General features: G+C 39.5%; 1 protein-coding gene across 5 annotated transcripts in view; it reads right to left on the reverse strand.

Moving 5' to 3' along the window:
- Positions 1–13,349, reverse strand: part of C14H13orf42 (chromosome 14 C13orf42 homolog) — a 123,610-nt gene extending 110,261 nt beyond the window's left edge. For 3 of the 5 annotated variants that reach the window (XM_031001429.3, XM_055359887.2, XM_055359889.2), the window contains exon 1: positions 13,113–13,349. The gene's annotated coding sequence lies outside the window, so the exon portion shown is untranslated. The remainder of the gene's footprint in view (positions 1–13,112) is intronic. The other 2 variants (XM_055359888.2, XM_055359886.2) reach the window with 2 other exon arrangements.
- Between the last annotated feature and the right edge of the window lie 3,536 nt (positions 13,350–16,885).

Here is a 16,885-nt window from a genome sequence, read left to right on the forward strand (position 1 = left end):
GGCCAAAAAAGGAACAAGTGAGCTTCAAAGGGATAATTGCAATCATAGACCCATTAAATCAATGAGTTTATAATAACATTTTTTAACCCAAATTGTTGTTCACCTTCAGAGAATGATAGAAAAACAATTCATCTTGAAAACTATTAAATAAATGGAAAGAAAAAAGTATCATCCTGTCTTTCTGTATGAACTAGTCGACTCCATAACCAAATTGCAGATGTGTGAAGTGTCTCCTTATAAAGAGTTTTACACTAAATAAACTGCAAGAAATAATAGAATTAAAATTTCACTATTTCCAAATCCCAGGGAAGTAATGAATCAAGGCATTGAGCATCAAGAGCTGCAACCACAGAAAGAAATGACCAGACATTATGTGCCTCTTCTCCACAGAACACACCACGGCCTACAGCCTTGGAGAAAGGATTAAGCATGAATCTGATCAAGACTTTGGATCCAACTACCAATTTGCGGGAAATACACAGGATGGAGGAAGATGTTGACTCAAGCTATGATTATGTAATTTAAAAATCCACACTGTGGATAACTATTCAGGTCAAATGCAACAGATAAATTTTAAGAGAAAGAGATGGAGGGAAAACTAGAGATTAAGAGACTTAACAGCTGTTAATTTTTTAAATGGACAAGATTATACTGTCTATTGATGTACATTTAGATAATAAAAATATTTAAATATTACATGATTGATTGCCAGATTAGCTTATTTTACCATATAAACAGAGTGGTGTACTACTGGGGAGGCAGGGATTAACACTAGGGTAGACCTTATGGAGGGGCTTCTGGAGTGACTGGTGAAATTCTATTTCTTGACCTGATTGTTTGCCTTATAAGTCATTAAGCAAACATTTGTTTTGTAGCTTCTTTTGCATCTGGTTTACTTTTAAATATAAAAGTTTTTTGAAGTTTATGTGAGCATTCACTACTCTTTACTGCTTCTCTATTGTGCTATTAAGACAGACATGGTGACTTCATGAAAAATATAAAACTGAAAAATTTTTTTACATTAAAAATTTGAGGCCAAAACCAGCTGAACAAGTAGGCATAAAGAAGATGTAAAGTTTTCATGAAAAGAACTTGGAAGTTTTCTTTTATAGTAAGCTTAAGGTGTATTAATATTTAGATAAGAAATTTCCCAGGCACTAACGTGGTCTTGGCACATTAATAAAAATATAAAATCTAAAACAACAGAATAATCATTGCTCTCCCCACTCTGAATGGTTGAAGGCTATATACCTTCACAAGTACTCTGACAGACAAGGGTGCTCAGAGACAGATGAGGGTGGGAAGGGTCTCACACCATATTATACAAGGAACAATGAGGTAATGAAAAATATTTATTCTGGAAAGACTAGACTGAAAGACGTGACCATTAACTTCAAACATCTGAAGAACAGCCTGTTGAGAAAGGCATAATAGTTGTTCTCAGTGGTCCCAAGTCCAGTTGGTGGAAGAAACAGGGAGACAAATTTTGTGTCATGAAGAATTTTCTAGCTGGGCATGGTGGCTCATGCCTGTAATCCCAGCACTTTGGGAGGCTGAGGTGGGTGGATCACTTGAGGTCAGGAGTTCGAAACCAGCCTGACCAACATGGTGAAACCCTGTCTCTACTAAAAATACAAAATTTAGCCAGGCATGGGAGTGTGCACCTGTAATCCCAGTTACTCGGGAGGCTGAGGCAGGAGATTCTCTTGAACCCGAGACAGAGGATGCAGTGAGCTGAGATCATGCCACTGCACTCCAGCCTGGGCGACACAACGAGATTTCATCTCAAAAAAAAAAAAAAAAAAAAAAAACACACGCACACAAACCAAGAATTTTCTGAGTGAGAAAATGTAGTGAACTACTTTAGAAAGTACAAAGTTCAGGCCGGGCGCGGTGGCTCATGCCTGTAATCCCAGCACTTTGGGAGGCTGAGGCAGGTGGATCACGAGGTCAGGAGATCAAGACTATCCTGGCTAACACAGTGAAACCCCGTCTCTACTAAAAATACAAAAAAATTAGCCGGGCGTGGAGGTGGGCACCTGTAGTCCCAGCTACTCGGGAGGCTGAGGCAGGAGAATGGCGTGAACCCGGGAGGCGGAGCTTGCAGTGAGCTGAGTTTGCGCCACTGCACTCCAGAGCCTGGGCGACAGAGCGAGACTCTGTCTCAAAAAAAAAAAAAAAAAAAGGAAAGTACAAAGTTCTGTTTGAAGGTTTGAAGTTCACTATCCACAGATATAAACTTTACTATACACACATACATGGACATGTTAATTTAAGACACTTTTATGGCTTCTGTGCCTTTTCCATTAAACTTCCCTGAACCCCTTCCAGATACTTCTCTTCTTGTCCTTGGCAGCATTTCCATGAGTTGCATCTATCTTACCTACCATTCGAGCTAGGCCATAATGGAGTGTAAATACACCATCCGTCTGCATATCACCATTTTTTTCGGGGAAACATTCTACTTTCATTCAAGGTGGTCAATGTGAGGATGATGCTGACCACACATTAGTCCCAGAGATGGGTATGTGACCCAAGATAGGCCAATGACAAGGCTCCAGCCCTATGCCCATAATAGTGGTTTGCTGAGATGGCCCCGTAATCGTGACTGAGGCACAGTCTTCCCAAGGAATTTTCTGTCTAGGCTTTTTCTTCTTCTAGGATCTTGAGTCCTAAAGTCAATAAGTTTAAGCTGCTTTGAAACACTTTCCTTGATTAGAAAAAGCTATTTACTATAGCAATTAAATGGACCAACAGTTAAAAGAAACAGAAGCAGATAAAGAGATTGAAAAATTAATTCTTTAGGTCCAAATGTACCTTAAGTATACCTAAATTTTGTAGTTACATAAATCAGTAAGTTTCTTTCTCTTTTCCTTTAAATCAATGTGAGTTCAGTTTGTCACTTGCAACCAAAAGAATTCAGATTAATATGTAGAGCATATCACAGTTGTACGTTTAATATAACGCTTTCTTGCATAATTGTGTTAATGAAACAAGATCTGACAATAAAACTTTAAAGTGCAGACATTAGCATTCAATTAACTCGGCCACATATTCATATGTTCAGTTGTTATGGAGAGTAAGATTTGGTTGAGGAATTAGAAATCGTTCATAGCATAAAGCTCTGGTATCTGGACTGCAAAATTCTAATCTCTGTAAGATGAATAAAATATAGTTCTTTCTGCTTGAGAAATGAGTGGCTTCTGCCTAATTTTGAATTTTTGCCTCATTATGTGCTCTGAATCAGTACTTTCACAAATGGAAAATATTAATTCTCATTAGAACCCATTTGAATTCTGACAATAGCTGTGATTCGTATTTGCATCTAATTACACTCTACTAAAAGGAGCAAACTGGATGCAGCAGAGATGAAATCTGTTGAGTCCTGAAGAGTAAGGGAGTCTACAACAACGAGAAGGAGAGTCTGGTGAAACTGGAAGTGGGTGGGTGCCTGAACGCTGTCATATTTTCACCACCTGAATATATTACAAGAAATGTCAGCCTTTCTTGGCCCTGGATTCCCTGTGAAAGTAGGGCTTCTCTAACATACACACACACACACTCTGATTATAGCTCCTTAAATATCTAGAAGTCACTGGTCACATTACTCAAATAATTTAAAGTATGATTCAAGAAGCGACAAAAGTGTCACTGTGTCTACAGATTTACTCATTTCATCCATCCTTTTTAGTTACTCCAGGACTTCAACATCTTTAAAACAGGCACTCTATGGTTTATTAAAAACATTACATCCCAAATTTCTGACGGCTGTTTTAGATATTTTATACAGACATCTACAATATGTTTTTCCACATGCTGCTGGAAATAAAACGTTTTGCTTGAAGAAGCTTCAATACTGTCCTGATTCCTCTGGTTCTTGCATTAATTAATCTTCAACGAGGTTTTCAGTAGCTCCAGTTCCAAAATCCTGCTGCATATCAGAGTTACTAAGGGACTTTCTTATGAATTCAGTTGTGGAAATCCCTGCTGTAGAGCCTTGCCACCCAAAGCAGCGTTGATGTCACCTGGGAGACAATTAGAAATGCAGACTCTCTGGCTCCATCCCGGACATATTGAATCAAAATCCTCATTCAACAAGTTCCCCGGGTGACTTTTTTGCAAATTGGTGTCCGAGATGCCCTTATCTGCAAAGCATGGTCAACAGAACTGGTCCCCTTTCCCTCCATTCCTATTCCTATTATACAAAATTCTGACTTCTCCTTAATTACGAACATTATATTGTAGACAAATTTGATTTGTTCTTCATCTGTACCTTATTCCAACCAGATTTTAAATTCTGTCTTAGACCACAGGTGAAAAATAAGACTTCAAACTTTTAAAAACTCCCCTTTATGTCTCATTCCTTTCCTGTTCCCCATAGAACACTGAAGCCTCCTGAACACCATCTCCCCTTCCATATTTCACCTGTAGGTTTTACTTCGAAGGCTGTCTGATCTTAGCTGTGACATCATCATTCCCTTCCTGCTACCTAAATTTAAAAATCCTCCCTTTCAAAGACTTCCCAGGCTCTTGCCAGCCTTTCATCTCTGTATGGGCCAGCTTTACTTTTAGATTACATGGAGGCCTATTTTCTGGAGGCTCTCAAGCTAGACGCCATGATCTAGTCCAACTTCTAGATTTCATTTCCAGAAAATTGCCCACCAATCTCACTTTCTATCAGTTCCTATCTGACTTCAAAACATCTGAATAAAAAAGGGAAATTCGTCAATCACCTTGACATTGATCTTCCCACTGCTGGAAGCTTGGTGTTGCCCGAACCGCCTTCTTGAGAATCGTCGTTTTTTTCCCCTTTCCAACTGGATATTTTGACATTACACATGATAAAAGAAAAACTTCAGCCGAATTAAATTTAAAGGAGTTTCATCAAGCAATGAAAGATGTGCAACTCGGGCGGCCTCCCAAGCCAGAGTAGGCTCGGAAACTCCAGGACAGCCACAGCAGTGCAAGATCTATGGAGAAAAAAAGGGAAGTGACGCACAGAAAACGGAAGTAAGGTACAGAAACAGTAACAGTGGATTGGTTACAGGTTAACATTTGCTTTATTTTGAACATTTGAACATGGTTCAAACAGTTGGCTACATTTGACTGGGCAAAACTCGGTGACAGCCACAAGCATAGGCTACAGTCTATTTACACCTCCACTTGTTATAGTTCACGATGTACAGAAAAACCTCTAGGCCGAATTTAAAGTAGGTAAAGAGTCAGCTTTAGGCTAAACTTGATTTAACACACAGATGCAGTAGACAGCAAGCACAAAAGCAACGGTTGGCTTGTTCTAATGACAGCAGTAATGAGTAAGCACTGATAATCAGAGAATGAGGGTTGTTAGGAATGAATTCTGCCTAGTTTCTTCAATTTCTCAGTTCCTAAAGCTTTCACTGCCCCTCCCTTTCAGTCACCTCTCCCATGATCAGCCCCAAGGCCAGGTTATCATGGGGAATTATTGACCTCCAACACCCTGAACACCGATTTCCCACTGTTCTATCAAAAACATTTTACCTATGACACTCATATTCCCACATTCATGCCTGTTGACCCTAATTCAGGCTGAATCAACCAGAACATGAACTCAGCCTTTCAGCAGTTTCCACAGGAAATGAAATGACCTAAGAATGCCATCACATCTGAAGTCATTACTGAAGACTTGTGGAATCATAGAGAAAAGTTACTTCACACATAGGACAGTGTTATGAAGGTGTTTTCTCTCCACACATCCGGCACTTAGCCCACAGACTCCACTCTCTGACAGCCCCTCCACCCCTAATCAACATTTCGCTCAAGTTCTCCCATCCCTTATGCAGGGCTAATTCACTCTACACCCAGCTCCTACCCCAAAAAAGCCAGAGAACCTATCAAAACCAAAATTAGTGTCTGATATGCAGCAAGATTCCAGGAATGCAAAAAAAAAGAAAAAAAAACATATTGGTAGAAGATGAGACCAAACAGCAAAGAATGTGGAGCAACTGAGGAGCAGCTCAAAAAAAGAGAGTTTGCAACTAAATCCACTTGAAATCGAGGTCCATGAGCACTCTCTATACTTCATGTTGACCTAGATTTTTGCATCACTGGTCCTCCATGTATGAAAATTATATTAACTCATTAGAAGATGGTATCTATCTATCAGGCCTAACAGTATAGAGGCTAGATGCAAGAGCTCTGAAGTCTGGCTGCCTCTTACCAGCTGTTAACAAGTTACTTAGCTCCTCTGTGCCTCTTTTGTAAAATGGGAATAATAGAAGCTTCTGCCTCCAAGGGTCATGATGAGGGTTATATGAAAGATTGTATGCACACTGCTTAGCACACAGCCTGCCCAAAGTAAGCGCTAAACGTATTTCGGCTATAGTAAGAATCAGCATTGACCATAAACCTTCTTTCTGAAGGGCTCACATTAAAAACAGCTTTTTATCTGATAACTTGTATTCATCTGTTATTTGGACATAGTATCTGTGTGGACAAAAAGATAAGAGAAATAAAGATACAGAGTGAAAGGGAGTAGGATGGAATGCTGGATTTTAAACAAACACAAAAGTGATGAAAAGGAAAATGATTCCTGTACCCTACTGAATTATTACAAAAATAGACGCAAAAATCAAATCAACAATGTCAAGGAAAATGAAAGGTCAGCGACTTTTCTCTCTCGCCTTCATTCAGGACCACATTCAACTTACCCCTGGAAGAATACATTTTATTTCCAAAGGGCCTCTTAGCAGAGATTGGGCATTCTGCTTGAGTAACCAACTCTTTTCTTCTGACTGTAAGACTAGAAAATGCATGCCTTTATATTCTAGAAATTGATGTATGTATAGAAATAAAATTGAGTGGTCAGTGGGCACAGAATTGGGAAATGTCCCTGTCTCTTATTTACTCTGTTTTCTAGTTATCAAACATAATTTGCAATAAATAAGAAACAATTACCAAAAATGCTATACTCAGATATCCTCAGAAAATCTTGCGTTGTTTCCTCAGTTTTTAAAACCCTTGTCACTAGTATAGTCTTGTCCATCTAAATTTGCAGAAGTGATCTTAACACATTTCAAACAACCACTGCCACTTCAAGAACAGGTCTTCAGCAATAATCCTTGGGTTTTAACCTCTAAATTTAACGTCCTCCCTGAACTCCAAGCTTATATACCCAGCTACCTACTCATCTTCTTAACTGGCATAGCTATTAGGTTGGTGCAAAAGTAACTGAGGTTTTTGCCATTACTTTTAAATCAACCTACAGTAGGCCTCTTAACATGCCCCAAAGTAAATTCCTGATCCTTCCCATAGCCTGCTTCCCTGTCTGCTCCCCTCACTCTTAGTTGCACAGGTCGAAGGTCTTACAGTCTCCTGACTCCTTTCTTTCACATGCTCCTTCCAGTCCATCAGAAAGTCTCCGGTTTGCCTTCAAAATATATCTAAGAGCTCTCCTTAATTCCAGTAACAATGGGCTAAATTATTAAAGCCAAACCGAACTTAGCAATTAAAAACTCTGGACAAAATATTTTAAAACATGTAAGAGCTGGCAAAATGATAAGGAAATATAAAAATGAAGAAAAATTATAGTCCAAGGGGGAGAAAATATCTGTCTTTGCTCTGAGGACATGTGTCCATCCCAAAACAGTCTTCTTGAGGACCTAAACATTATGGGGATACAACAATAAAACAATTTCTAGTTTTGAGAACTTAAAAGATTGGGACCTTAAAGGGTCTAAAAGGTGAGGCTAGTTCAGGAATAGATGACGTCACATAAAATTACACCTAAACCTGATTCCTGGATCATCCAGTGTAGTGGTCCCCAACCTTCTTGGCACTAGCAACTGGCTTCGTGGAAGACAACTTTTCCACAGACTGGAGTAGGGGGGTGGTTTCAGGATGATTCAAGTGCATTACATTTATTTTGTACTTTATTTCTATTATTATTACATTGTAATATATAATGGAATAATTATACAACTCACCATAATGTAGAACCAATGGGAGCCCTGAGCTTGTTTTCCTACAACTAGACAGTCCCGTCTGGGGGTGATGGGAGACAGTGACAGATCATCAGGCATTCGATTCTCATAAGGAGCACGTAACCTAGATCCCTCACATGTGCTGTTCACAACGAGGTTTGCACTCCTATGAGAATCTAATGCTGCCCTGATCTGACAGGAGGCAGAGCTCAGGTGGTAATGCGAGTGATGGGGAGTGCCTGTAAATACCGATGAAGCTCCCTTGCCCGCCGCTCATCTTCTGCTGTGCGGCCCAGTTCCTAATAGGCCACAGGCCTATCTAGGTAGGTTTGTGGCCTGGGGGTTGGGGACTCCTGATCTAGTGAATCTCAAGCCTTGAATTTGTTTTAAGGTCATCCCAAACTGGTAGCATCGCCATGCCTGGCAGAAACAATTAGAAATCCTATCTGAATGAAGTTTTCCTTAATCTTAGGCTTCAAATAACCCCTATGCGGTTTTTTTTTTTCCAAATACAACATCTAATATCCAGTCAAAGATAACTAGGCAGGTAGGAAGCTAGACTCCATGAGAAAGAACCAGCAGAAGCAACAGATAGCAGAAGTAGATTCACAAGGCTTACATAGGAATTATCAGTCTATAAAATAATCATGCTTACTATGTTTGAATCCATAAAAGATAAAACTTGTGGATCTCTGCAGAAACAGAAAAAGATAAAAAATGACAAAGCAGATTTTAAAATGGAATTTCATAGAAATAAAAACACAATAAAATTTAAAATTACATGGATGGGTTAAACAGCAGATTCTATGTGATTGAAGAGAATTAGTAAACTGAAGGATAAATCAGAAGAAATTATACAGAATGCAACATGGAGAAAAAAATGATTAAGTAGTATATAGGTAGTCAGTAGGGGTGGGTGGGAGCAGGTGTCACTTCTTTGCCTCATGTCCCCTGTCACTACCTGCATGCCACCAGCACCATGAAGATCTGGACTTCAGAGCATATCTTTGACAACCCATGGGACACTGTTACAACAGCTGCAGTGCAGAAACATCCAAACCCTAGGAACCCAAGAATTGTTGGATTTGATGTACTGAACAGAAATACAGGTCCCTCTGGAAAGTTGTAGAGCCATAGACTTTTCTACAGAGAGTGGGAACTGCCTTCCATTACGAATTCTCAAATATGGTTTATTCCAAGAACAAAAGGTTGATTCAACATTAGACAATGGAATGCGCCACATAAATAGCATATGGGAGAAAACCTATATGATTATCTCAAGAGAGCCAGAAAAAGGTTTTGATAAATTCAACATCTGTTATTATAAACTCTTAGTGAACTAGGAGTAGAAGAGAATCTTCCTCATCTGATGAAAAGTATCTATAAACATCATACCTGAAACACTGAAGTGCTAGAAGCTTATGCTGTGAAACAAAGTACAACATGAGGATGTCTGCCAGTAGCACTTCTTTACTGTATTTTGCTGGAGGTTTCAGCAGGTAGAGAAAAGCCAAAAATAAGAATAAAAATGAGTGGGGGGATTATAAGTTATACAGATTAGACGGGAAGAATGAAAACTATCATTATTTGAGAATGCTATGACTGTACGTATAGAAAGTCCCAAATACTCTACAGACAAATTATCAGAATTAGTAAGTGAGCTTAACATAAGTGATCTTGTTGATGAAAACAAGGCCAATGTACAAAAATCAATTGCATTTGGACATCTTGCTGTGCGGGAAAGCAATGAAGCACTTAAAGACTAATGGGAGCAAGTCAAACGGACATAGGAGGCAGCTTGAAGAGGCTTCCACTGGCTGAAATTTGAGAGAATTTAAACATTGAAGAGAATAATGATGGTAATTAACTGTAAAGTATTTAATAAATAAAACTTCATAAGCACAATGAGAGGACAGAGACTTAATAATAAAGCTGCCTCTGAGACTCCCCAGGAAGCTGCTGGGGCACTGGTGAAACTTACTGGGGAGCCCTTGTGTGGATGTTGCTAAAGTCACTGGGAAGTTGCCCTCAGGGATGCTGCTGAAACTTGCTAAGGTGTGAAAACACCTGGGTGTCCCACATGCCAGTGAGCACCACAGGAGCAAGAAGAGAAGAAAGCACTGGAAACAAGAAGAGAAGCCCCTGGCTTGTACAATGTCCTACCAGTGTCCTCCACTGACAAAGCTTAGCATCCTATCATCTGGCAAAGTAGAAATGTGCACAGGGTCCAGCTACAGTATCATAAAGCAGAGCTGAGAGGCAGTCAATCAATAAACACATACATATATATGTATGTAACATGTATATTACAGTTTTTATTTAATATGCTGATAAAGTTAACTCTAGTTAAGCCAAAGTTGAAAGCTTTAAGTTTAGTTTACATTTTTATATGTGTGTATTTGGAGACATGGATATATAAAGATGTATTAAGATTATATTTAATTTTCTAAAGTAAACTTCTCAATAGGTCAGAAAAAGAGAAATCTTTGAGTATATTTTCTTTTGGCATCACCATTGTAACTCACTTCAGCAAAAGTCACTTACTTATCAAAAAAGCTCAAAGTTTTTAATAACCATTTCTTATTGCTGTACCCCTTCGAAATAGTACCTATGACTATTTCTTGCCTTTAAATAACTTATATTTATATCTGACAGCTCTTGATGCCTATGTCATAAACTATCTTTTGGTTTTTTGGAATAGCTACCATGTAATTCAAAGATTTGCTCATTCCCTTTACAAAAGAATGAATCATAGAAATACTGAGATTTGCTTTACATTCTCCAAATTTTAGATAATGCCTAACTTTAGATAAATGTGTTTCAGTGACTATGAGGTTTTTTTCAAGTTAAAGAAATATGCTCTTGTTCAATCACAATTATTGATACAATAACAATCTATAAAAATTGAGGAAAAAGGCCTCTTTAGTAAATCATTCAGAAATAGTTGGCTGTCCATATGGAAAAAAAATTAACTTGTCCCCACTTCACAAACATATACAAAAATCAATTGTAAATCTAAATATGAAAATTAAACTATAGAATTCTAGTAGATAGTACTAGATAATTTTTCCATGATCTTGGACATGTCAAGAAAAAATGGGTAAATTGGAGTACATTGAAATCACAAGCTTCAGTTCATAGAAGACACCATGAAGAGAATGAAAAAGGAAGCTATAGAATAGGAGAAGAAATTTACAATAAAAATAATTGACATAGGGCTTATTTTCAGGCTACAGAAAGAACTCCCACAAAGCAGTGAGAAAAAAACAACCCAATAGAAGAAGGAAAAATGACTTAAACAGGTACTTCACAATATGGGAAATGCAAATATTAAATAAATATGTATATGTAAAGGTGTACAATCTTATTAATAATCAGGTAAATGCAAATCAGGCATTAGAGTCTCATAAGGCACACGTAACCTAGATCCCTCACAAATTAATTAATGCAAATTAATGCAAATTAAAACAACACCAAAATATTACTATATAAGCACCAGAACACATAAAATGTAAAAGACTGACAATAACAAGTGTTGGCAAAGATGTGAAACAACAGGATCTTTCATACATTGCTAGTGGGAATGTAGCCTGGACAGCCACTTTCAAAAATAGTTTCAGGTTAGCTACTAAAGTTGAAAATACCCATATCACAGCCAGAAAGGTATATATCCTGAAACAAACATACATGCATACATACACACACACACACACACACACACACACACACATATCCAAATGTTATATGTCCAAGAGTAACGTGTATACCAATAGATATGTAAAAGAATGTTCAGAGTAGCACTATTAGAAGCAGCTAAAAAATGGGGTCAACCCCCAAATCCTCAATATGCACGGTTTTAAAGAATTTTGATCTATTCATGCAATTTTATATTGCACAAACATAACGTTGAATACAAGAAGTCAAACATAAAATACATACTATATGACGTGATTTTCTTAAAGCTCAAAAAAACAGGCAACAGCAAACTTTATGCATAGGCGTAAAAAAATATAAAGAAAAGCAAGAAAGTGATTATTCTAAAAGTCAGGAGGGTGGTTACCGTTGGGGAACATGGTAGACTTTCTGGGGAGGTGAATGCTTATGCTTTGACCTGGTAAGTACTCACACTTAGACAATGAGCTGTTACATTTCTGTTTACACTTTTCTGAACGTACATTCTATTTCACTATACAAATGGATTGTGCTGGGTGTGGTGGCTCACGCCTATAATCCCAGCAGTTTGGGAGGCTGAAGCAGGCGGATCACCTGAGGTTGGGAGTTTGAGACCAGCCTGACCAACATGGAGAAACCCCATCTCTACTAAAAATATATATATATATACAAAAATTAGCCAGGCGTGGTGACACATGCCTGTAATCCCAGCTACTGTGGAGGCTGAGGCAGGAGAATCACTTGAACCCAGGAGGCGGAGGTTGCAGTGAGCCAAGATTGCACCATTGCACTCCAGCCTGGGCAACAAGAGCAAAACTGAGTCTCAAAAAAACAAAAAACAAACAAACAAACAAAAAATGGATTGTTCAAAGTCTTTTTAAAAAGTCTTAACTTGTGTATATTATTTAACTTCTCTGAACTTCAGTTTTGCCATCATCTTTAAAATAATATATCATCTGTGGTATTGTTAAGAGCTAAGGATTCGGAATATCATGATACCTCAATACAAAGTTTCTGTTTCCCCCCAACATCCAAACAGCTGACTCTCCCACACGAGAAGTAGGGGCAGATTTCTTGGGGGGTTCACAGGAGCAAAATGATTTTGGGCACCATCCTTCTCCCACTTGCCTGCACCCTGGTGACCACTGGTTGAAGAGAAGAATATTTTTTCTCTCTCTCTCTCTCTCTCTCTCTCTCAAGTAGAGACCTATGCCCACCTCTACTCTTGCTCTCTGAGGCCCTCGGGCATATGGAGATAGTTATTGGCAGACTGAGAGAGTGTAGAGAAGAAAGCAAACAGAACAGACGCCCAAACCCTAAGTTCTGGAAACAAAGGAACGTTTCAGGCAGAAAACATGGCAGACAGCATGCGATGGAGTGGACAAGTCTCAGGCAGCCTGCAAAAGCCGCTTTACTCCCACGTGATGGAAGAAGCAACAAGTGAAAGAAGTTCAGCAGGAGCATAGGAATGTTACTTACCCAGCGCACTGTTGTGTCTGGAGTTGGTTCCTTCCAGTGGGTTCGTAGTCTCACTGACTTCAACAATGAAGCTGCAGACCTTCACGGTGAGTGTTACAGCTCTTAAATGTGGTGCAGACCCAAAGAGTGAGCAGCAGCAAGATTTATGGTGAAGAGCAAAAGAACAAAGCTTCCACACACAGAAAGGAACAGCAGCAGATTGCCCCTGCTGGCTGGGGTGGCCAGCTTTTATTCCCTGATTTGTCCCTGCCCATGTCCTGCTGATTGGTCCATTTTACAGAGTGCTGATTGGTCCATTTTACAGAGCGCCGATTGGTCCATTTTACAGAGCTCTGATTGGTCCATTTTACAAACCTCTAGCTAGCTACAGAGGGCTGATTGGTGCATTTTACAAAACTCTAGCTAGCCACAGAGTGCTGATTGGTACGTTTTTACAGACGCTGATTGGTGTATCTCACCGTCCTGTTGTAAGAAAAGTTCTCCAAGTCCCCACTCGACCCAGGAAGTCCAGTTGGCTTCACCTTTCAATCCTCCCTCTAAACAGGACACCCCAGCTGCTGTTGGGAATTGAGCAATGACCACTCTAGCTACTTCCTGCTGGATAGGGGCGAAGAAGGGGCCCTGCAGTGGTAGTGTACTCCAGAGGGAAACTCTCCAGGCCAGCCAGAGGGCCAGTGGTTCGATCCAGGGGTCTTTGGTAGAAGTTGAGAGTTGAGCTCATTTGGGGTTCCATTTGTAAGACCATCTGTAGCTTGATGGCCTCGATCCTGGAGGAAGCAAATTTGACAAGGAGGTTAAAAATACAGGGCCTGAAGGTGAGTAATAGCAAGATGGCTGTCATGGAGCCTAGAAAGGGGAAAAGGCATGTCACCCAACTCCAGAGGTTGGTATAAGAGTTTGAAGGGCATTGTCTGATTTCAGAAGCCTTTTTCTGTAAACGCCGGGTAGTGTCTCATACTATCCCTGACTGGTTAGTGTAAAAACAAAACTCTTCCCCTAAGAAGGTGCAAAGTCCTCCTTTCTCAGCAGTGAGGAGGTCTAGGCCTCGGCGGTTTTGGAGAGTCACTGCTGCCAAAGAGTCTATTTGGGATTGTAGAGTAAGGATAGATTTTGTTATTTCTTGCAAACTGTCTGAGAAATCCTTTGACAGTGTGTGGTAGTAGGATAATGAAGTAGATAAGCCTGGTATTCCGGTTCCTGTATCAGTGGCCATTCCTAACCCTATAAGTAGGGGTATTAGTTTTATGGGCCTGCGCTGACTGGACTTGAGCTTTGAGGGGAACTGATAGAGTCTGATTTCCGTAAGATTGGAAGTTAGGATAATACATGTTACACTGTTAACTTTTAGCAAATTTTACTTTTGTTGAAAACCTTGTAAGTTTGGGATTTCCATTATTCTTTGCTATTAATAAGACCTCGTTTAGTCCATATTAACTTAGAATTGGTATAAATGGCTCCTTCCTGATTCTGTAAGTACTTTAAGGTTTAGCTGAGTGCAAACAGCTCTTGAGCAGACCAATTATTAGGCAATTTTCCTAACTCTGCTTCTACAAGAGTTTCCTTATCACTTACTGAATACCCATTTTGTCTTTTTCCCTTAATTGCCCAGGAGGAACCATCTATCGTCCTGTCCTGAAGGGAGTTCCTCCTAGATCTGGTCGGACCTTCGTATGGTAATTAATTAAGATTTAGATCCCCTGTTAGGAATCTGCTGGGTTAAGGATTTTTGATAGGAAGGCTATGGGTTGTCAGTGGCCTCAGTGCTTTCGGGCTGTGCCCTTGTTTACACTGACAACAAGGTGGTATTGGAGTGTTACAGGGTCACGGAGAAGACCTTCAATTATCAATTACAGATTTTAAATTTACCCTGGTTTTTAAAGGAATAGGGTACACTGTTTTTTCTTTACTACTTTTATCTCTCTCTCTTTCTCTCTTTCCTTCTCTCTTTGACTTTCTGTCTCTCTCTCTCTCTCTCTCTGTCTGACTTGTCTCTCTGTCTCTTCCTCTCTATCCTTCTCTCTTTGACTTTCTGTCTCTGTGACTCAGACAGAGGTTCTTGGCTCTCACCTCTGCCTCCACATTTAACAGGTAGGAGCAAAGGTTTACCCTCCCACCCCCAGAGGGTGATAAGAACACATGGGCCAACCTTAGAGAGAGGTACAAATGAACTCCAGTTCTATTATGGGTTAAAGACTCTCGTGGTAGAAACTAACTACCGTGTTTAACATGATTTATAAGGAAAATACTTTCCAACTTCCAAACATGCAGGACTAATTTGTAAATTCCTTTATGCACTTATTTATTTAAAATAATATAATTTATGATTATGCCTTCTGAAAATATCCGGAGCTTTTAACTAAAACCCAAGTAAAGAGGTAAAGCATGCTTATTAAAAAAACCCAGAAAAACAATAATTTTAAGAGACTGTAGTAAAGGTTATCAGGCAACTAGGACAAATTGATTACTGTAGTTGAGGACAAGATCTACTACCAAGACTCCTGGCAGCTCAGTGTGGTGAAACAAATGTCCTCTATGGTTTCCCTACAGGCTGGTGACCCAAGGACTGGCTGGGAAGAGGGAGCTTGCTGCTAAAGAATCCAGGACATAGGCAGCTGCTTTAACATCGCTGGGCCTGTTTCTCTCATCTGTAAAAATGATGGGATTCACCAGATTACATTTAAGGTCATTTTTAGTTTTAGAAAGTTGTGATTCATTCTTGATTCATTGATCAATATTTTTAAATGTCCCAGTTCATTCTGAGAAGCAATTTATTTTTCCTGGCATTAATTTGTAGGGGAAATGTGTCACAGAGTTCTTGATATCAGGCACACTGAGTCACTCAACTAACAATGTGCTCACTACAGTTTTGCAAAGAATACAGAACTGCACATTTAGAAAGCTTTTCCAGTATCTTCCCTTTATAAAACTTGAGGACAAAAAATATAGATGAGCTCAGTGCTTCCTAAAGTTTGTTCCATTGGTACTGCGAGACACAACTTGAAAATTTTAAATGAAAATAAGGAGGAAAATTCACAATGAATATTAGCTTATCCAGGTGCATAAAGATAGGTAGGAAAGACTTTTTTAAACCCAAGTTTTCTCAAAACTTCATTTGCATTAAACCAGTTTAATACCTAATATAGCTCACATTCTGAAGAACTCACTTTAGAAAATGTTAACGTTCCATTTCTCTTTACTTGCTTCCAGCAAAAATGTTCAAGAGATTTGACCAGGAATGTTGCCTCCAGCTCTTCATCTCCCACTCCAATGGGGCTTTTGGTTTTTCCACTCTGGTGAAATGACTCTGAACAACGTCAATGAAAACCCTCATGCTCTCAATCCCATAGGTTTGTGCCTGTACCACCTTCCACAGCCTACTAGCTGAATTCAGCTGATGGCTGCTCCTACATTCTAGAAGCAGTCTCTTGTCTTGGCATTTGTCTGGTTGTACTTTCTGTTTCCTCGTCCATCACTGCCCTCCTTCCCAGCCTCCTCTTTAAAGTCTGGCCAGACTTCAAAGTCGGGCTGTTCCTCTGTGTGCTGGGTCTTCTCATTTCTGCCTCATCTATCTACACCTTTCCTCTGGGTCATCTTTTCCTTCCCTGCAATGTTAAATGCCATATTTGTGCTGACGGCTCCACAATTTGGTCTCCAGCCCAACCCTCTTTGTCATATTTTGTTCCCCCTTTCTCACTATGCCCCTAGAAGACGCATTACACTTTTCTGCGTTGGGGCTTCAGACTTGCTGTCTCCTGTTCCTGAGACGCTGGGCT

The sequence above is a fragment of the Gorilla gorilla genome, chromosome 14, assembly GCF_029281585.2.
Source record: "Gorilla gorilla gorilla isolate KB3781 chromosome 14, NHGRI_mGorGor1-v2.1_pri, whole genome shotgun sequence".
Classification (NCBI taxonomy): Eukaryota; Metazoa; Chordata; class Mammalia; order Primates; family Hominidae; genus Gorilla; species Gorilla gorilla.